Source organism: Dromiciops gliroides, chromosome 6 (genome assembly GCF_019393635.1).
Source record: "Dromiciops gliroides isolate mDroGli1 chromosome 6, mDroGli1.pri, whole genome shotgun sequence".
Classification (NCBI taxonomy): domain Eukaryota; kingdom Metazoa; phylum Chordata; class Mammalia; order Microbiotheria; family Microbiotheriidae; genus Dromiciops; species Dromiciops gliroides.
In genome coordinates this window covers 231789119-231810789 of record NC_057866.1, presented here as the reverse complement: position 1 = coordinate 231810789, position 21671 = coordinate 231789119, and the positions used below count along the sequence as shown (strand labels likewise).

Below are 21671 nucleotides of genomic sequence, written 5' to 3'. Positions count from 1 at the left end.
GACTCAAATGTCATGATCCTTTTCAAGAATAAAGGACAAACAACAGCAGCAGCAGTTCATATAAGCCTTCTGTTTTCTGTTATTTTCTGTAGCACAATAGTACTCCATCACAATCATATGTCAAAACCTGTTTGGTCATTCTCCAGTTGATGAGCATGCCCTTTGATTTCCAATTTTTCAGCACCAGAAAGAGTTGATATAAAGATTTTTGTATATTACTTCATTGTCCATCGTACCTTTTGGCAAAAAATGTAGTTTCCCTGATTAATTCTTCTAATTAGGCCTGTTTTTGCTTTTGTTTTGTCTGAGGTCAAAATTGATATTCCTTGCTTTCTAAAAATTTAGGTGAAGCATAATAGATTCTGTCCCAGCCCTTTATCTTAACTTTGTGTATCTTTTTGTTTCAAATGTGTCTCTTATAAAGAACATATTGTTGGATTCTGGTTTCTAATCTATTCAGCTGTTTCCAGATTTATGGGTGAGTTCATCCCATTCACATTCACAATTGTGATTACTAACCATGTTTTTTTCCTCCTCCATCCTATTTTCTTCTGCTTCTCTCTTTTTTATCTTGTCACTCCTCAAAAGTCTCCCTTAATCTGTCCTCCCTTGTAAAATCCCCCTCCTTTTTCTCTTATGTCCTTCCCCTCCTATTTTCCTATTGGGTAAGTTATATTTCTATACCCAACAGAGTGTATATACATATTCTTCCCTCTTTGAACCAATTTTGATAACAGTGAGGTTTAAACATTGGTCATCACCTTTCCATTATGCCCTTCAGTATAAAAGCTCTTCTTTCCATAGCTTTTATGTGAGAAAAACTTTCCCATTCTGCCTCTCCTTTTTCCCTTCTCTTAATGCCTCCCTTTTTCTTACCCCTTCATTTTTTTTGAGATCATCCCAGCATAATCAACTCACATCCATACTCCTCCGTCTAAGTAAACTCCTTTTAACTGCCTTAATAATAACAAAGTTCTTAGGAAATACACACACACACACACACACACACACACACACACACACATACACAAACACACACATATATTGTCTTCTCACTTAGGAATGTAAACAATTTCATTTTATTGAGACCTTTAAATTGTTCTTTCATATAACTTTTTTATGCTTCTCTTGAATATTGTGTTTCTCAAATTTTCTGTTCAGCTTGTATTTTCATTAGAAAGGCTTGAAAGTTCTGTAGTTGATTAAATATACATTTCCCTTCACCTCTGAAGGATTTCACTTGGTTTTGCTGGGTAGATTATTTTTGGTTGTAATGCTAGCTCCTTTGGCTTCTGGAATATAATATTCCAAACCCTCTACTCCTTTAATGTTGAAGATCCTAAATCTTGTGTGGTATAGACTGTGGCTCAACAATATTTGAATTGTTTCTTTCTGGGTGCTTGGTCTGGTAGCTCTGGAATTTGGCTGTCATATTCCTCAGAATTTTTATTTTGAGATCACTTTCAGGAGGTGTTGTGGATTCTTTCAATTTCTATTTTACCCTCTGGATTTAAGATAGTGAGGCAGTTTTTCTAGATAATTTCTTGAAATATGATGTCTAGGTTCTTTCTTTGATTTTGGCTTTAAGTTAGTTTTTAATAATTCTTAAATTATCTCTCCTCAATTGAAGAAATGCCCATCAATTGGGGAATGGCTAAACAAGTTGTGGTATATGAGAGTAATAGAATATTATTGTGCTGTAAGAAATGATGAGCAGGCAGATTTCAGAAAAACCTGAAAAGACTTACATGAATTGATGCTGGATGAAATGAGCAGAACCAAGAGAACATTGTACACAGTATCAACAACGCTGTGTGATGATCAGTTGTGATAGACTTAGCTCTTCTCAGCAATGCAATGATCCAAGACAAAGCCAAAAAATTTATGATGGATAATGTTCTTCACATCCAGAAAAAGAACTATGGAGTCTGAATCCAGAGTCAGTGCTTTATCCACTCTGCCACCCAGCTGCCCCCATGCTGTTGTTGTTGTTGTTGTTGTTGTATCTTCTTTCTTGTGTTTTTTCCTTTTCTTTTGATTCTTCTCTCACAACATAACTAATATGGAAATATGTTTAATATAATTGTAATATATAACCTATATTAGATTGCTTCCTGGCTTAAGGGGAGGGGGAGGGAAGAGAGAGGAGGAGAAAAATTTGGAACTCAAAATCTTACAGAAATGAATATTGAAAACTATCTTTACAAGTAATTGGAATAAATAAAAAACTATTTAAAAATATTATCTCTCTTCAATCTATTTTCCAGGTCAGTTATTTTTCTGGTGAAATATTCACATTTTCTTCTATTTTTTTTCATTCTTTTAATTTTTTTTTGCTTCTTGATATCTTATGGAGTTGTAAGCTTCCACTTGCTCAATCCTAATTGTTAAGTAATTATTTTCTTCAGTGAGATTTTATACCTCTTTTTTCATTTGGCTTATTTTTTTTTAAGGAGTTCTTTCCTTAAGTGAATTTTTGTGCCTCTTACCATTGAGCCAATCCTGGGTGTTGTTTGCTTTTTGTTTGTTTGTTTGTTTTAGGGTTTATTTTTATCCTGTATTTTTGTGCTCCTTTTACCAGGCTATTAATTTTCTTTTTATAATTTTTTTGCATCACTCTCATTTCTTTTCCTCATTTTTCCTCTACCACTCAAATCTTTCTTTACCTCTTCCAGAAATTCTTGTTTGGCTTGCATCCAACTAACATTATTCTTTGAGGATTTGTTTGTAGCTATTTTAACATTGTTGTCTTCTGATTTTATATCTTGGTCTTCAAATTCTTTTGTAGTTGTTGTTTGTTTATTTTTCCATCCTATTTCTTGACTTTGAATTTTATGTTAAAGTTGGACTCTGCTCACCTGGGGGTGATGAGAGACTATCCCAAGCTTTTTCATTGCTGTTGTATTCTTTCTTTTTTTTTTCTTTTCTTTCTTTTCTTTCTTTGTTTTTTTTTATTTTTTTTTTTGTGGGGCAATGAGGGTTAAGTGAGTTGCCCAGGGTCACACAGCTAGTAAGTGTCAAGTGTCTGAGGCCATATTTGGACTCAGGTCCTCCTGAATCCAGGGCCAGTACTTTATCCGCTCTGCCACCTAGCTGCCCCCATGCTGTTGTTTTCAAAGCTAATTCTGGGGGTCTGCAAGTCTTCAGTGCTTTAGAGGTGATATGATGTAGGGAGAGATATGGTCACTGTTCTCCTGGTCTGCACATAGGTCTTTACCCAGGAAGAGCCCCTGGTCCCTTATAGCTCTATATTCTCCATAGTTTGGTTCAGTTCTATATTTTCCTTTGAATGCTATATTTCTGTTAGGGTTTTTTCTACCTTAGAGAGAGGAATGTTGAAATCTTCTACAATTTTTTTTTCCATCTATGCATATTAGCAATTAGTTAATGCCTCGTTTTTCTATGGTTTCTTTGCATTTAATATAGTTTCCTCATTTTTCTCTCTTGAAATAATGAATGCTTTTTTTTTTTTTTACTTTATGGTATGATAGCAGCTTTTGCTTTTTTATTCACATAGTTAATAGTGAATTTTTTGTGAACTCCTCATTTGAATTCTGTATGTGTCTCTTCAGAGTTTTATTTTTACATTTAGATATATTTCTTAAGCAACAAATTGCTGGCTTTTGTTTTTCTATTCTCAGTCTACTTTCTTTTATTAGTTTACTTACTCCATTTGCATTTAAACTTATGATTAAGTTTGTGTTTTCTTACAATTCATTTTTTTTTCTTTTCCCCTTTCCTCTTTTAAGTCAGGACTTTGTTCCTGCAACAAGTTTTGCTTTCATTACTTTCCTTCACATATTTGGGTAGAATCAGTATCTGCTGGAAATAGAGAGATGGGATGTTTAGGCAGGACCAATATGATTAAAGAGGTTCTTACCCTAGGGCCATTGGCCTTCACAGTGCTGGAGCTTAGCTTATGCTCACTTCTAGGTGCATGACTGGAAGGGGGAGAGGGAGAAAAGAGGAACTCAATGAATATTACAAGTATGCATAAGATTTCCAATTGACCAGGGCTGTTTTTTTTAATCTAAAAGATTTAGCTCTTCTCTATATCTGACTTAAAAGTCTTTGGTTTCCAGAGAGTAACAATTCATGGTTTTGTTGATCATGTGTCAGTTGATGCCTAGTTTGTTAATAACTTATCAGGGGGCAGATAGGTGGTTTAGTGGATAAAAGTCCTGTCCTGATTTCAGGAGTACCTGAGTTCAAATCTGGCCTCAGACACTTACTAGCTATGAAAGTCACTTAGCCCTCATTGCCCTACAGGGGGGAAAAAACTTATCAGAAGTCTTTTTTTTTGTGCCTCCTCTGAGACCAAACTAGCTCTCAGGCAAACTTGGGGTTCAACAGTTGACAGCTTATATACAACTACCATCTCCTAGATTTCCTCAAGTGGAGAAGAAAGAAATATTACAAGGGCTGTCAGTTCTAATATCCCTTGAGACAATTACTGAGTATTTGTATGATCCCCTTTCCCACCTAGGTAAGTGAAAAGCTTGTTCCTTTCTAAGAAGATATCAACTTTTTCCCATATCTCAACTGTTAAAAATCTAAAGGGATTGCCTTTTATGGCATTATGCCATCCCAGTCTCTGGTCAGCCAGATCAAATGTTTAGCAAGTATGGGAAGCATTGGAAAAATGAGTAATCATGCATTTAACATACATATGTAAAGGATGTCTTTTAAAAAATATTTTTGGTTGGGACATATTTTAACTATGTAGGAAATCCCCTCTACCAAATAGGCTTGGTACCATTGCTGCAACTTATAGTCTTATAGAGTTGCCTGGGACACTGAGAAATTAAATGACTTGTCCAGGGAAGAGGAAGTGGACTAGTTAGGCTAAAAGGAAGAATGTTTAATGTTTTAATGTATTGTGAAATAAGTATGAAAAGGTAGGATGGAGTCAGATTATGACTGCCAAGTGGAGGAGTTTTTATTTTACCCTTGAAGCAATAGGGAGCCACAGGACCATCTGGATATTTGGGAATATCAAGTAGGAAAAAGGTCACATTACTCTCCACCCTCTTGAGACTACATAGATGGATGATAGAAAGGGTAAGGTGACAGTGAGGGAATTGGAGGCTGCCATTTACATTCTGGGCTTTCTCCTTGTTCTTGGGCAAGTCATCCTTTATGTCATAGAGGTCAGAGGTGTCGAACTTATTAACATTCCAAACCAGATTAAAATATAATTGGGAAGTTAACAAAATAAAAATACAGTATTATATAGATAATCATAATTTATGGTTTTGTAAGTCAATATGAAGCCCTTTTCTTTTTTGAGTTTGCCATTTTGAGTAGTCTCTTTGAGACTCAATTTCTTCATGTATAAGATAAGGGGTTTGGATCCCTGCAATTCCCTCCAGATCTGAGTCCTGTGGAATATTGCCCATTAGCCTAGTTCTCTGACAGATTCATTGATTATAAATAGTAAGTGTATGTGTTTGTGGCGAGGAAGGGAGCTTGTGGAGGCTTTATTTGCATTCAAATAGGTAGAACTTGTTCTGTAATCTCATCATGATAGACCTTTTTGTTCACCAAGGAGTTGGGAGTGATATCCTTTGTCCAAACTGGGGGAAGTAAATATTATAACTAAAGTCTTTTAATGTATAACCCATGGCCAAGTGCCTTAAACTCTAGGCTTATGTGGGCCAGGTCCAATGATGGAAGAGGGTTGGGAGGTGGCCTCTCAAATTCATACTTTTTCAATCATTTTGTCCTCACCCAGTATTGACTGTAGTATATCACCAGAGCCAATGAAAGGAGGTAGGAAAATAAGTACAAATTCCCAGGGCCTGACAGTCCACAAAAGGGCCTGGAAACCATTTAGGTTGAATAGGTTTTTTCTCTTTTCTTGGTAGTATCATTATTTGTTAGTAGTTTTTGACATCCATTGTAAAGCCAATGAAATTCAAAGAAAACAATGATGATATACAAAATTTCTGTCAGTTATCAGACAACTAAAGGACTACTAATCATGCATTAAAAAAAATATAATTAAACATAAAAATAATGTGTGTGTGTATAAAATCATGTCCAATGAATACAGTTTGGAATAACAGCTTACAATTTTGTTTCAAAAACTGAGCATTACAAAGATTTAATGCTATGTGAATTATAATAATGTGACATGTATGAGGTTTTTAATGCTTATGCTCTTAAAAATTTTAATTTTCTTTAAGAATAAACATATTGGGTATGGCATATTTAAATGTGTGTGTTTTGTACAAAAATACTTCAAATGACTTCTCCTATTGATTATCTCTAATTTATCTTGGATATAATTTGTTTGTGTGTAGTTGTTTACATCTTGTCTCCTCTGTTAGAATGAGTTCCTTGAGATCAGAGGCTGTTTTTTTCCCCTTTCTTTGTATCTCCAACACTTAGCACAATGCCTGCAATATTGTTGTTCAGTCATGTCTGACTCTTTGTGATCTCAGGTACACGTAGCACACCAATACTGGGTTTTCTTGGCAAAGATACTATAATGGTTTGCCATTTCCTTGCCTAGTGGATTAAGGAAAACAGATTAAGTTACTTGCCCAGGGTCACAAAGTTAATTAAGTTGTCTGAGGCTGGATTTTAACTCAGGTCTTCCTGACTCCAGGCACAGCACTCTATCCACTGAACCACCGAGTTGCCTCCAATATGTGCTTAATAAAAGTTTACTGACTAGTAAGACAAATCATCTATGAATATTTTTGATCAGTTCCTTCACCTTCCTTCCCCACTCTCTTCTCTGGCCCTCTTGCCTTCCTTTTTCTCCTCTCCCTTCTTTTCCACCCTTGCTAACCCACCACCACCATTTTTTTTCTTTTACCTGGACCTAAACCTGATCCTAGTGGCTCTGGATTTCCTAGATTAGATTTCATGTCTAGGGGTCCACAGATGTAGGTTTTTAAAAGGCCCCCCAGAGCCTATTGTTGTTGAGTTATTTTTCAGTGGTGTCCAACTCTTCATGACCCTATGTTGGCTTTTCATGGCAAAGATCCTGGAATGTTTTGCCATTTCCTTCTCTGGCTCATTTTACAAATGAAGAAACTGAGGCAAACAGAATTACATGACTTCCCCAGGGTCACACAGCTAGTAAGTGTCTGAGACCCGATTTGAACTCAAGAGAATGTACCAGGCCTGGTACTTTATCCACTGGACCACCAAGCTGCCCCTCCAGAGCCTGTAGAAGCAGTAAGTGTAACCACACCTATCAGATACTGAACATATTAAAGTATATAAAACATTCAAATGGAATTAATTCATAAATGTAGGTATTGCCTCCAAAAATGCAAATCCCAGGCCATTCATGCTTATCCTACATGATTTTCTCATGTCCTCCCTTGAGATCAGCATTTAAGACTTTCCTTACATTCACCTGTGATCTCCAAGGGTTATCTTAGAGCATGTAGACTCTTTACCATTTACTGATTTTGTCACATGGCCAGCTCTTCACTCTTTTCAGTGATACATTTCTTTGACATTCATCCTTCTTGAATCTTTCTTTGTAATGTGCTATACCCTGTTCACACTCACCATGTACCTTCAACTTTAGTTCTGAAATGGTACTATTCTATGACTTAGAGCCACATCATATGACTGGAAGAATATTAAAAAGATTTACTTTTGTTTCAAAGAAAAGTTTGGGGCTAATGATTTCCCCAAAACAAAGCAGTTCCCTTTTCTCCTACTGAAGAAGGGGCCAAAACCATTTTCTATTTGGAGAATCTTTTTGAGATAGAAATACAGTCAGATGAACTCTGCTTTATTATTATTTAGAAAGAAACATATTCTTTCACTTGATCTTTCCTTGGTAGATACTTAGGTCAAAATCCTCTGAATGATTATGGAGCTCATCCAAGAATTTCTCCAGTGTTTCAGGACTTGTTGCAGTAATCATGAGGTCAGTCATAAAAAAAAAAGATATCTAGGGAACCTTAGTACCTCTAGAGAATCCCTCTTTAGCTTAAAATCCATTCTGGATATCTTCCATGATAGAAATGAACATCTTTGTCAAAAATGTGTCTCCCCTGTTTATGCTTTGCATTAGTGCTCAGAGAATCATCCAACAAGGTTATCTCTACTGGATCTTGACCCCTGTCATTGAAGATAACATGTGAGAGTTAAAGTCAAGAAAGCCAGGTTTCAAATCCTGCCTTATACTCTTATTAACTATGTGGTCATGGGAAAAGCACCTAATTTCTTAAAGCCTCAGTTTCCTCATTTGTAGAATGCAGATACACAGACTTGTGAAAATTAAAGGAAATATTGTATTGGAGTACTTTACACATATTGAAGTGCTAAGTAAATGTGAGCTCTTACTGTTATATATTTTGAGTACCCAGATAATTTTGTCATATGCTTAGGAGTCCCCTTGAACAAGAACAGTCTTTAAGGTGATGCTTTGCTCTACCAAATGAGATGCTTTAAAAAAATCAACAAGCCATCATCACAGTGGTATCTTGTATTATCTACATATTTCAGTCAGTTGTAGATTAAGATGTGGTCTTCTGTGTAATATCATTTGTGAAAGCATTCGTCTTCCCTTCAAGTAACTTCATCAAGTATGACTTTAATGTATGTGTATGTCATTCTCAAAATATTTAATATATGGATAGAAAAATAGGAATAAAGAAAGATTAGTCATTATTGATGTTCTCTATAACTTCTGATGGAGTAGTAGTAAGATCTGACACACACACAATTTTGGTATCTTTGCTTCTTTGAATATGTTGAAAAGTAATTCTTTAACACCTTCAAAATTATGCCACTTACAGAGTAGACTTCCTTTAGACATACTTGGTCTAATTCCAATACTTTCCACATCTTTGTCTTCTTAAATGCAATTCCCATTTCCTCCAAATCTAGGATTGTGACATTCGAGTACAAATTTGATAGTTTCACTATATTTTATTGGTTAAAAACTTATTATTTTTTAAAAAATCACATATGGATTTTTCTACTTTTTTGTATGCCTGTTTTACTCTTTGTAGTTGCACTATCAAATGCATTTGGCATGACTTTACATAGTTTTACAATTGATTTTTTTAACCATGCTTTCTTTTAACTGATATTCTCTTCAATTGCTTCTACATATTTTATGAGGCAATAATGTTCAGAATCTTCCATCATCCTATTCATAATTTACAAATAGGTCATGTTCTAAACCATGTTGCCTTTGCCTTCCTTTGGGGACACATTGAGTGTTTTCAATGTCTGTTTTTTCCCATTGTCTATTTTTGCAATATATTTGTGATGGTTAAAACTTGAGTACAAAATTGTTATGATCAGTATCAATATTCCATGACTTCTTTGTAGAATTTCTCTCCCTCTTCATCTTCTCGAACAGATGTTGGTATTTAAGTCAGAGATAAACAAATGCCCCCATGAAATGAGGTTTCTTGTTGACTTTGGATATACAATAAAACCAATTCCTTTGACCAACCTGCCCAAGAATTCCCCTTGAGCCATTCTATTTAACAGAAGCTTCTTTTAGTTATTTGGTTTCATCTATAGAGACATATCAAGATTGAAGTAATTCACTTCCTTCAATAACATTTCCACTCATCGGCCATTAGTCTAGGACCTCAAATTTAGAGTGCCAACATCTGTGCTATAGTTTATAGAAAGCTGAAAACCTATATAAATCTTAGCCCTCTCTATCCATTCTTCTTCCACTCTGATGCCATCACTGAAGAAGCTTAAGGGAGCTGCAGAGCACCAAAGGCCATTTGGTAATTCTCAATGGGTTGCCATGGCCAGCATACCAGTGGTAAATTGCTCCATACTGAATGAGGCTGGTCCCGGAAAGTGGAACCAGTCTGTTGCTAGAACCATATTCAAAGACTCCATCATGGTAGAACTCACCAGAGTTTGGGTTCTTCTGGCAGATAGAGTCTTTTATAACCTATGGTCACTTCCACCTTATAACAAGGCCTCCTGTTAGGATTTTTGTGTAGCTTTTTGTGGAATCACTCCACAGGAAATGTTGCAAACATTTAAAGGACTCACAGTAGTCTAACTCAGAAAAGTAATTGATACAATTCTTCAGTAAAATCCCAAGTTTTCCTCAGGTCTTATGCAGTCTTCTAGACTGATAGCACCACCCTGTGGCTTGTATTCCAATGATAGGATGGTAAAATTGGAGTTACTATAGGCAAACATCCAATATGTCAGTAAGGCCCTCTTTCAACAGAGATCCACATTGACACCAAGCCTTATGTTATCTCTTTGAGATTTTTGACTTGCTTGGATGGAAAAGAGGCATTCCCTTCCCATTCAATGTATTTTGCCCAAATAACTCACCATAATAGCAGGGGAGCAAAGCCCTAGCTTTTGCTCTTCCATGTAACAACTTTAGCCCCTTGTGGGATTGCTAGTTATGGGTCCAAGTAGATGGTGAGGGAAGGAGGAAGAAAGGGCAGAAGAGAAGGGCAGGTGAGATGTATGTAATCCTCTTCTCCCCAGTGAGTTGGTACTGCTTGGGAACTTCCCTTCTAATGTACAGAAAGCTAGGAGTCACAGTGTCTCAACATTCTTCCAGGGAATTGGGGCCCAGGAACTGCCAAAACTAAGACTTGGGAGTTTCTTTATTAGGTTTATTTCCCATCTTTTAGGCTAAAAGTTTATACCACTGCTTCACCATGCTCAGGAAACTGTGTTCCAAGAACTTTGGGGAGAAGACACATACAATTTCCATGTGACCAAATAAGACTTCATGGAGGGAGGACCCCCCCCCCCCCATGACATAAGTTCACTCTTAAATCTGCCGCTTTCTCAATATCTTTTGCAAGAAAAGGAAGGAAGATGGAAGGAATAGAGACAAAAAATGGAACAATGCTCTTTTTTGTTGCTTTTTATTCTTTAGTTATTTTTTAGTCATGTCTGACTCTTCCTGATCCCATTTGGAGTTTTCTTGACAAAGATACTGGAGTGGTTTGCCATCTCCTTCTCCAGTTCATTTTACAGATGAAGAACTGAGGCAAAAAAGATTAAGTACCTTTCTTAGGGTCACACAGCTGGTAAGTGTTTGAGGTCAGATTTGATCTCAGGAAGAGAAGTCTCCTGACTCCAGGCCCAGCACTCTTTCCACTGGGCCACCTAGCTATTCCTGTTTTACAAAGGGATGGCTTTCCCCAAAAGTCCCAACCAATTCAGTCCCATTCACTGAGACATCTTTTATGGTAGAATAAGGGTCATGTCTATCCTCTCTTTAATGAATCTCCAACAACAACAACAAAAAAAAACCTTATAAGTTCATCAAGTTAATCAGGGATCTCTCCCCACCCCTGCAACCTCCCACTTCCTTGAGTTGTCTTCAATGGTTAGGTTATTAAAAAAAGTTTAAGGGTAATAATTATTACTAAGCTGTTGATATTTGGTAATAACATTTCCCTGTGGGCAGGCTATGGTTAGGATTATTTATCTGCTTGCTGAAAGGGTGTGTGTGTGTGTGTATGTTCTCAGAAATGTGGAGAAGGGAGAAAAGTGTATCCAGCTAAGGCCAGTAATTTATATTAGTCTTTGGTGAAGTCCTATTTAGACTTGGAGAGTAATTACATCAGGCAGGGAAGTAGCAGCTGCCTTAAGACAGGAAGGAAATTCATGCTGTGTATCTTTGAAGCAGGATGAAATAAGGACAGGCTTGTGACATGAAGGGAAGAGGAAAGACTTATGCTGATATGGTAAATGCATTCTAGCATGATAGCTGAAATGGTGGATGGATTTGGGGGATGGCTGATGTGTCTGTTCCAAAGATGTGTTCCTAGAAGTCTCAGAGGGTGAAGAGATATGTGCATATGCTGCATTTTTATATTTAGACATATACTGTGTGAGAGGGAAGGGCAGGGAGAGAAAAAAGGGTAGGGTATGGGAGAGGGTGAGAAAGGAAGAGGAATGGATGGGAAGAGAGTAGGAGAGGTTTTAATTAAAGAAAAAAGTATCCTGCAAGACTATAGAACATGGGATCTTTCTGGGCTCTCACTGACATGTTCAATGAGTTTTCTAAAAAAACTGTTGTTAATTTCTTATTTTACTAATTGCGATTTTTTCAGAAGGTAGTTACTGTTCTTTTTCTTTTACAAAATGTGAAATTTTAATTGATAAAGAAATTTAACAGGAAGTTGAGAAAGTTCTTTATTTCTCCAAGTCAAAGTATGTCTGCCTATGGTAAATTTTGAATACTGTCTAGTTAAATTAGTTTGGATTGAGAATAATAAATAGGGGATAACTATGATCTCACTGGAATTGAAAACTACCTAGTCAGGAAACTCCCTCTGCCAATGTGGGTCAGCACCTTCTTTGCAATTTATAGTCTTAACTGCTTAGAGCAGTGGTATTAAACTCGCAGCCTTTGAGCCTCAAGCAGTTGCACAGCTCCCAAGTCCAGCCTGAATGGGATGAAGATGCAATTGGGAAATAGTTAACAAAATAAATTTAAAAAATAGGCTCCATCAGGAATGCTAATCTGTGGTTTTCTAAGTCAAAGCACTGCTGGTGGGATCCATTTGAGTTTGATACTACTGGTCTAGAACCCTGCAAGGTTAAGGATTTAGCTCAAGGTCACATAGTAAGTGTGTGTCAGAGGTGGGCAGTTCTCTATTATGCCATGCTTCTCCCCAGAAGGAGCATTTAAAATATAGTTTTCTGATATCTATGAGAAAAAGTGGTTTAATAGAAAGAAAAGTGGATTCAAAGTGAATCAGGCAATATGCATTTTTTTTTTGGTGAGGCAATTGTGGTTAAGTGACTTGCCCAGGGTCACATAGATAGTAAGTGTTAAGTGTCTGAGGCCGGATTTGAACTCAGGTCCTCCTGAATCCAGGGCCGGTCCTCTATCCACTGCACCACCCAACTGCTAAGTGCTGAGGGTTCAAAAATTAAAAAGGGGTCCCAGCCCTCATGAAGCTCACATTCCATTGGGGGAGATATGTAAATAATCAGCTCCATATGAGATAAAGAGAGTAAATTGAAAGTAATCTTAGGGGGAAAGGCACAAATTACTGGGGAGAAGGAACTGAATGGGAAAAGTCTCTTGCAGTGGTTTGGGGAGTCTTAAAGAAAATCAGGAAAACCAGGAAGTAGAGGCTAGAATCATGGGGAATGGCCCATGCAAAGATGGGAAATGGAAGTCACAGTTGAAGACTAGCATGTAGGGCAGAGTGGCTGTAAGAAAGTCAATGATAAGGATTAAGAAAAGGCCATCGGGTTAAATTACTGCCCTTGACACTCATTACTTCTATTATTATAGCTATCACTTCTTTGCATCATTTTCTTCACCTGTAAAATTGAGATGATGATAATATCTTTAGTACTTATCTTACAAGGTTGTTGTTAGGATCAGGTGAACAAACATATGTAAAGTACTTTGCAAAATTGGAAAGCACAAGATAAATGTCATTTTAATCAACTGCTTCCATAGTTGGATATTTTCTCTTGTTCCATTTCCCATCTCATCGGTTGCTCATTCCTCCACCTTCATCAGTTTCACCTGCTTGTACTCTATTCCATGGTCTGTTGTCATAAAAAATACATGTATCAGGTCAATTTGAGAGCTTAAATCACAAGTTAACAGTTGTGTGCCTGCTTTGAACTTTTTATCCTAGCATCCCTAAAAGTATTACCATATTTTTCTTTTCTAGGACCCCATAAAGTAAGTTACTGCATTTATTCTTGGCTGCTCAGATATTGGAGACTTCCCAAACCTGTTATAAATAAAAAATAACTATTGGCCACTAAGGTGTTCTCATCTCCGTCTTTAAAATATGGCTGTGAACTGTGCTTAATAACTCTTAAGGGTATACATATACCCTTGCCTGGTGTTGGCATTTTTTGAAAATCTGATGATTCCAGGTATAGAAATAGGAGTACAGCTTTTCTCCTTGATAGTTTTTAATTTTTTTTTTATTCTCTCCTGATACCTTGCCAGCTTGGTCCATGGCCAGTTAGCTTTCTGCCATTGCTTACTGTGCACAAGACTTCCTGATATGACCTGAAATCTTTATGGACACCATGGCATGTTCCAGCCCTTCAAAACAAATTGTCAAGAGTTGAATAGCTCTGCAGAACCTGAGTGTCACTGAATGTTTGCTTCAAATACAAGGAAAATAACTAGGAATTGAAGTAAAATTCAGGGTATACACAAAAGAGTGACTCTTTTTTTTTAAAGTCTCAATGAATTCATTCCCCAATCACTGAGACATCCTCCACAGGAAGTCAAGTGTCATCAAAATGCCAAACAAAGGTCAACTAATGCCTTCATTTATCAACCTGATGAGGGATCTCCCCAGATCAACCCCCTACAAATCCTTCCTTGAGCTTAACTATTGTGTTGTTTACACTGGTCTTTTTCTTAAACATAAAGACTTTCAGCTAAATATGAAATGTAAATGAGTGTGGAATTTTAACTACTTAAAGGCTCTGCAGACAAATAGACTAAGGATACAATAAAGTGTTCTACTTAGTCTTCTTCTAAAAGACTGGCTGAACAATTTGACCAGAGCAGGTTTTAGAAACCTACTAATGAAGCTGAGAGCAATCTTCCCATTCTTAACAACATTTCTCAAATTCTGTTTCTTTCAGGAAGGCAAACTCCTAAGGTGCTATTTGGTGCTATTTTTTTTTTTTATCAAATCCCATCCTGACCTCCCTCTGGAACTTCAGTCCCACATCTCCTGCTGCCTGCTGGAAATATCTGCTTCGATGTTTTACCACCACTTCAAACTCAACAGTGTTTAAAGGTGAATTTTCTTTTCCTCCCACCATTCTCTAGAACTTGTTCACCCTCTACTTACATAAATTTCTATTATTGGTGCCATCATGCTTTCTCTCACTCAGATTTGAGACATTGAAACTGTCTTTGATTCCTTCTTCCTTAACCTTCATATTTAGTCCTTCAGGATAAGTCTCTAATTTATCTCCTCCACTCCATTTCAGTTAGTCCAGTTATCCCTTCCACATCACTGGGGTTGGGGTATAATGCTCCTGTGACTTGGAAAATCCATGTAAAATTTTTTGGCCTCTCTTTGTACTAGCAAAGAAGTCTGAATTTTTTCTTTTTCTTTTATGGGTTATTTATAGTGCCTGATTGTAAAATTTGTGTGAAGTATTTGGTCATATTTTAACTTAAAAAAATAAATTGGGGGGCAGAGCCAATATGGCAGAGGAAATACATTAAACACACATTGCTCCTGACATAATTACCCCCAAAACAGCAATAAAACTAGCCCTGGAGCAGCAAAACCCACAAAAAGATGCTGAGATTATTTTCCAGATTAACAGGGGCCGTACTGGGCTGTGAGCAAAATCCAACCCCCCCCCCCCGCATCGTGCCAACACAGACCCCAAACACACTGTACAAGGGGAATTTATCCCCAGCATCCAAATCAGCTGCATTACCCACATCTTCTGGAACTAAGCTTACCATCAGGTGAGAGGGCTGAATGACTGACCCAAGCGGTGGAAAACACAGGGGTGTCTGCAGGACTTGAGGAGGAGTTCAGATATCCCACCCCAGCAGGGAACCAGGAAGAAATCTTGAGCAGCATGAAGCCCAGGTCAGGGAGGGGTGCAGGCTCATCTAAGTTAAGAACTACCACAGCACTCTTCTGGCTGGTTAACTAGCAGGTTGGCTTGAGGTTATCTTCAGACCAGAGAACAGGCCAGGCAAGAGAAAAAGCCTGCCCTCCCTCAAATTGAAATACCTGGAACCCTCTGAAGCTTGGGACAGTGTAGCTTGCAAGTAGGGCCCCACTGTAAGAGGGAGCTAAAAGTCAAGTAAAAAACTGCAAGATGAGCAAGCAAAGAAAGTTGCGAATTATTGAGTTTCTTTAGTGACAAGGAAGATCACAGTGCACCCTCAGAAGAGGATAACAACCTCAGGGCCCCTACATCCAAAGCTTCCAAGAAAATATGAATTGGTGTCAGGCCATGGAAGTGCTCAAAAGGGTTTTTGAAGAGAAAGTAGGAGAGATAGAAGGAAGATTTAGAGAGGGGGAGGAAATAATGGAAAGAGAAATGAGAGCAATGAAGGAGAGCTATGAGAAAAAAGTCAACAGTTTGAAAAGCCAAATGCAAAAGGAGATTTAAAAATAAACTATATATTTATGGTATTAAAAATAAAATATGTTGATATTATATGATACTATACATATATTTTATGCAATTGTGAGTTTCTAAACTTTTTCTGTGTCATCTGCTGGCCTTCACATATCATCTGTGGCTTCCACAAAGCTCCCCCCCCCAATTCCCATTTAATTTCTTATGCTTATCCATGATATATTGAAAACATGATGAAGAAAGTCTCAATGCGGTAGGGGTAACTGTACTACATTTGTGTACCCCTTATTTTCTCATGCCTGGACTAATGTTTTCCCTGCTTATTTCCTAGCTGGGCAGTGCATAGTACCTAGTCATTTCTCCCCTCCAAACTGGCTTCCTATTTTCCATAAGATCAAATCTTTCAATATCCTGGCTTCAGGGTCAGGATTAAACTCCTTACTTATATGAAAGGGTTTCCAAATTCTAAACCCAGCCAATTTCTCCAGCATTGTCTTCCACTAGTCTCCCAAGAAAACTTCTCAGCCAGACTGATCTATTATTTTTTGCCCAAATACAATATTCATGTTCTTGCCTCTGTGTTCACTCGATTTCTCCATTCCTGAGTTACCTCCCTCATTTCTCTACCTCCTTTTTCTTATATGAATCCTAATCTCCCTTCAAAGGCCAGTTGAAACTTCAATGCTTTCATGAAATGCTTCTTGACCACCTTATTTTTAGAACACAAATGAGATGCCACTTTACATTGTGTATGCATATATACACCTGGTTTCTGACAGCTGAGTTTTAAGCCCTGGACTCTCTCATTATGCCTGGTGTCATCTATCCTACCTAATACTGACACTTTCTCTGCCACTTAGAAAATTGCCTTAATGACTGAGAAGTGAACTGACTGACCCAGGATCAGACAGCTAGTATGTGTCAGAAGTGGAACTTGGACCCAGGTGTTCCTAGATCATAACTGATCTATGTACCAAAAAAAGTTAATTTACTCTACATGGATGTGATAATATGTTTTGATATGGATCCTACAAACTAGAATTTCTGAAATATAACAGAGATGGCCATACCTAATATCTCCTGCCAAATTAAAAAATAAAACAAAACAAACAAACAAAAAAACCCCAACTCACTCCCTAATAAAGTCCGAGAAATAGTGAACTTGTTAAAGGGTTTCCTTTTTTCCCCCTCCTATACCCTTTCAAACTCTGTGTTTCTTCCAGGCAACCAAGAATCAAACAGCAAATCACCTTTACATCACAAGTTTATATCAGATCCTCATGGTGGCCTGTTGAGTTACCAGACTCAGGAGCAGGAGATGGGTTCAGCAGTAGTCAGCAAGTCATGATCCAGAGAGGACTGTGAGAGACAGAGCAGCTGGTAAGATAATAGTGGTGAGTGGGCTATTGGGAGAAACATTGCTTTAAGAGGAAGATGTTATGTTGATTCTATTTCAATGATAGCCTGTTTAACCCCTTTCTCTATACAGGTCATTGACTTCTGAGGTATTCCCTTTGAAGCTCTTTCTTTTCTATTTACAAGGATGATAAATCTTTATGTGTGTTATGTGATAAATCTTTATGATCACTTTTCCTCTCCCATAACCCCATCCTCATGTATAGCTATTTGATCTTCAGGAACATGGAGTGAAGAGTCATTGGGCTGAGATGCTCAAGGTTTGAGAAACTGGTTCCTATGGATTGTAAGGATATTTTGGTGGATCTGATATACTTCTTCTTTAATCTTTAAGCTATGGTTGTCATAGGGAATCAGCTCTGAACACATATTGACTTCAAAATGGTACATTTTCAGAAGGCTGATCTGAATTTCCATAAGACTTCCTGGAAAGAGTAGTGTAAGATAGAGAAATAAGGAAATAGAGGAAACAAATGGAGGAGCCAATGGGGGTTTTTTTAAAAATAATTATTATGTCACTAGAGGGGAATTTTGATAAAAAAGTTTAGTTATTTGTAATATTTATTCTTAATATCTGTTTCCTTACCTAACTCCATCTTCTTTTACCATCGCAACTTTTCTGGTGCTTTGCTATAAAAATATCATGATCTTGTAGATAAAATTGATTTGGAAGCAAGAAAATGGTTTCCATATCAAACCATTGTGGTTTACAAGGTATGATAGAAAAAGAAAGCTACAATATTTTTCATAGGATATTTTATATTGGTGCTAGAGTAAATTCTACAAACTTTATCATAGATTTACCACAAATCAATAAAATTATGAAGGAAAAAATTTATATTAGGCAGGAAAAGGTAAAGAGATCAAAGTAGGTGTTTTCTATTTTCTAGGATTCTTTTAATCAATTACATTACTTCAATTTCATTGACCCTTTTAACCAATCACATCATTTCAATTTCATTGAATTCTATTTAAGTATTTAACCGAATGTAACTACTGATGAATCACTGGGTAGAAGAATTGTCCCCTTGCTGAGAAGCTTGAGCCTTTAAGTAGTTAGTCTGTTACTTGATATTTCTAAGTGACTATCCTGGCAGTGAGACATCATGCTGAGCTTATCCTCAGTTAAACTCCCATAATTCCTAGGGTTGGGAACCTTATCATTTCAAGTGCCACTGTAGTTCCATTTGCCTACATCACCTCACTTTTATCAGGGAATTTCAGATCATTGTGAGTAACAAGAACAGCAGTAAGTTTCAAAATGAAACTTTTTCCCCTTTTATGTTAATTTTGTCAGAGTAATTATTGCTACTGAAAATAGATTTCCTCTTTCCCTTCTCATACTGGAAAATCTTAGGCAATTTTACATATATAATATATAATGTATATCATGGGAAGGGGAAAAAGAAAATATGTATATATAATTTTTCTTTTTCCCCTTCCCATGATGAATTTCATTCTTAGAGCTGGTGTTTGGCCAGTAGTAAGGAATGGAAAAAACTTTCCTTAGGATGTAGATTTTTGGAGAGGTGTGAAGCTCTAAGTTCAGCCCAAAGATTTTCTACAGCTTTTAGGAGGAAATTCCAAAATCTTAAAAATAGGAGAAATGTTACTGTTTACCAAGTAAAAGATTTTTACAAGTGGGTTCCCAAGAATTGTCATTCTCCCATCCCAAAGGAATCTTATTTTAGGATTAATTTTCCACAGCTGGATAAGGTCATCCTTGTGACTTCATATAGGAATGTGATACCCCAGAATATCTATTAGTGCAATGCAACTAATTTTTTTAATCATTAAATAAATGTACCAAGCACTAAGTTTGTCCTGTTCTAAAGGAATTTATATATTATGGTGGCAAAAATAACATGTACATGAAACTATAGTATGAAATTTCTATGAAATAATTTCTGTGTAGGAAGAGCACTAAGAATGTGGGGCATCAGGAGAAATTTACTACAGTCAGCTAGCATTTATTAAGCACCTACTATGTGCCAAGCATTATGCTAAGTACTGGGTATACAAAGGGAGGTAAAAGGCAGTCAGTACCTTTTCTTAAGAAGCTCAAAGTCTAAAGAAGGAGACAATATGCAAAAAACTCTGGGGGGGGGGAGAAGAGAGGGAAAACAAGAGGGGGAGGGGGAGGGGGAAGGAGAGGGAGGAGGGAAGATAACTTGTAGATAATCTCAGAGCAAAGGCACTAAGATGAAGCATGACTGGGAAAGACTTCTTGTAAGCTAGGAGACAGAGATGATGTGGGAGAGTGTCCTAGATATGAAGGACAGCTCATGCAAAGGCACAAAGACAGGAGGTTAAATACTTTGTCTAAGAAATAGCAAGTAAATCAATTGGATTGGAACATAGAGCATACAAAGGATAGTAATGTACAATCATGCTAGAAAAGTAATCTGGAGTCAGATGGCGAATGGCTTCAAAAGTCAAATGGAAGCATTGTAAATTATTTTAGAGGCAAAGGAGACCCATTGGAATTTCTCAAGCAGGAAAGTGATGCCATAAGACCTGTGCTTTAGTCATTTTAATTTGACAGCTATTTGAAAGATAGATGGGAGAGGGCAGAGACCAGAGCAGGGTTTATTAACATAGGGTCTATGAACTATTTTTTTTTTTTTTAGTGAGGCAATTGGGGTTAAGTGACTTGCCCAGGGTCACACAGCTAGTAAGTGTTAAGTGTCTGAGGCCGGATTTGAACTCAGGTACTCCTGACTCCAGGGCCAGTGCTCTATCCATTGTGCCACCTAGCTGCCCCTGAACTATTTTTAAAAAATATATATTTTGAAAACTCTTTCATTATAATTGTGTTCCTTTGTTATGTGTATTTTATTTTATACACTTAAAACATGATTTTGAGAAGGGGTTCTTGGGTTTTATCAGATTGCCAAAGAGAGTCCATGACACAAAAATGATTAAGAACCCTTGGACTAGAGGCAGGAAGACCAATTAGAAGGCCATTGAAATAGTGCGAGTAAGAGATTATTTTGGATTGAAGTAGGGTAGTGCCCATGTAAGGAAAGAAAGGAGAATATATGTGGAATTCATGTTGTGGAGGCATATTTAACAAGATTTGGAAACTGGTGAGATGTAAAGAAGGAAAGAGAAGAGGGAAGAGAACAAGCGTTTGTTAAATGCTCACTATGTACAAGGCACTGTGCAAAGGGCTTTGCAAATACTATCTCATTTCATCATGTCTTTCCCTACTCTGAAATAAGGATGAGACAAGAATGATGGCATAGAGATTTCAAACCCGGATGATTGGAAGGGGGAGGAGAATAAGAGTTTTTTATGTGCCTACTGTCTACTAAACATTTTACAAATATCATCTCATTTGGTCATGACAACAACCCTATGAGATAGATGTGATTTTTATCTCCATTTTACAGTTGAAAAAACTGAAGTAGAGGTTACATAACTAGTAAGTGTATGAGTCACATTTGAATTCATGTCCTCTTGACCTCCAAGCTCTACCTACTGTATCACCACTACTGCCTCCAGATGGAAAGATGGTATTTGTACTTTGAGGTTTTTCTTAACATGTGGGAAAGATTTTACTGCTCACAGAACATAAAGTTTCAGAGCAGTTGAGTAACACTCAAATGCCAAAAGATGACCATAGACGATCAGTGTTTGGGAAGATTTAAAAAGAGGGAGTTTAATGTTGCCTGAAGTAGTCACAGGAAGGCTTATTGCCAGAGGTAGGATTGGAGATAAACTTTGAAAGGTAAGTAGGTTTTTGTTTTTGATGGCTGTTATTTTAATTATTATACCATGTACTCATGGTTATTGTATCACATATCTGTTTTTTTGTTTGTTTGTTTTGTTTTATTTGTTTATTTTGGGCAGGGCAATGAGGGTTAAGTGACTTGCCCAGAGTCACACAGCTAGAAAGTGTCAAGTGTCTGACGCTGGATTTGAACTCAGGTCCTCCTGAATCCAGGAGTACCACCTAGCTGCCCCCACATATCTGTTTTTATATGGCATATACTCCTAGAAAAAGCTGTTTGAAATAATTTTCCTCTTTCTAATCTCACTTCAACCCCTTGCCATAGGATTGTCGATAGATTCTTTGCTAGCTAACAAGAAGTGGATTGGGTATTTCAAAGACAGTGAAAGATGAGGATGATCCAAGATTTGGAATCTAAAAGAAACATGGTGAGTGTAGAAGAAAGTAGTGAAGGCTTGTCTTGATG

At 37.1% G+C, this 21671-nt stretch overlaps 1 protein-coding gene across 1 annotated transcript in view; it reads left to right on the top strand.

The window, feature by feature from the left end:
* The window catches only part of TET2 (tet methylcytosine dioxygenase 2), a 163382-nt gene that overhangs the window by 41028 nt on the left and 100683 nt on the right, over positions 1 to 21671 (top strand). The window contains exons 2-3 of the mRNA XM_043973184.1: positions 14578 to 14735; positions 17277 to 17433. The gene's annotated coding sequence lies outside the window, so the exon portion shown is untranslated. The remainder of the gene's footprint in view (positions 1 to 14577; positions 14736 to 17276; positions 17434 to 21671) is intronic.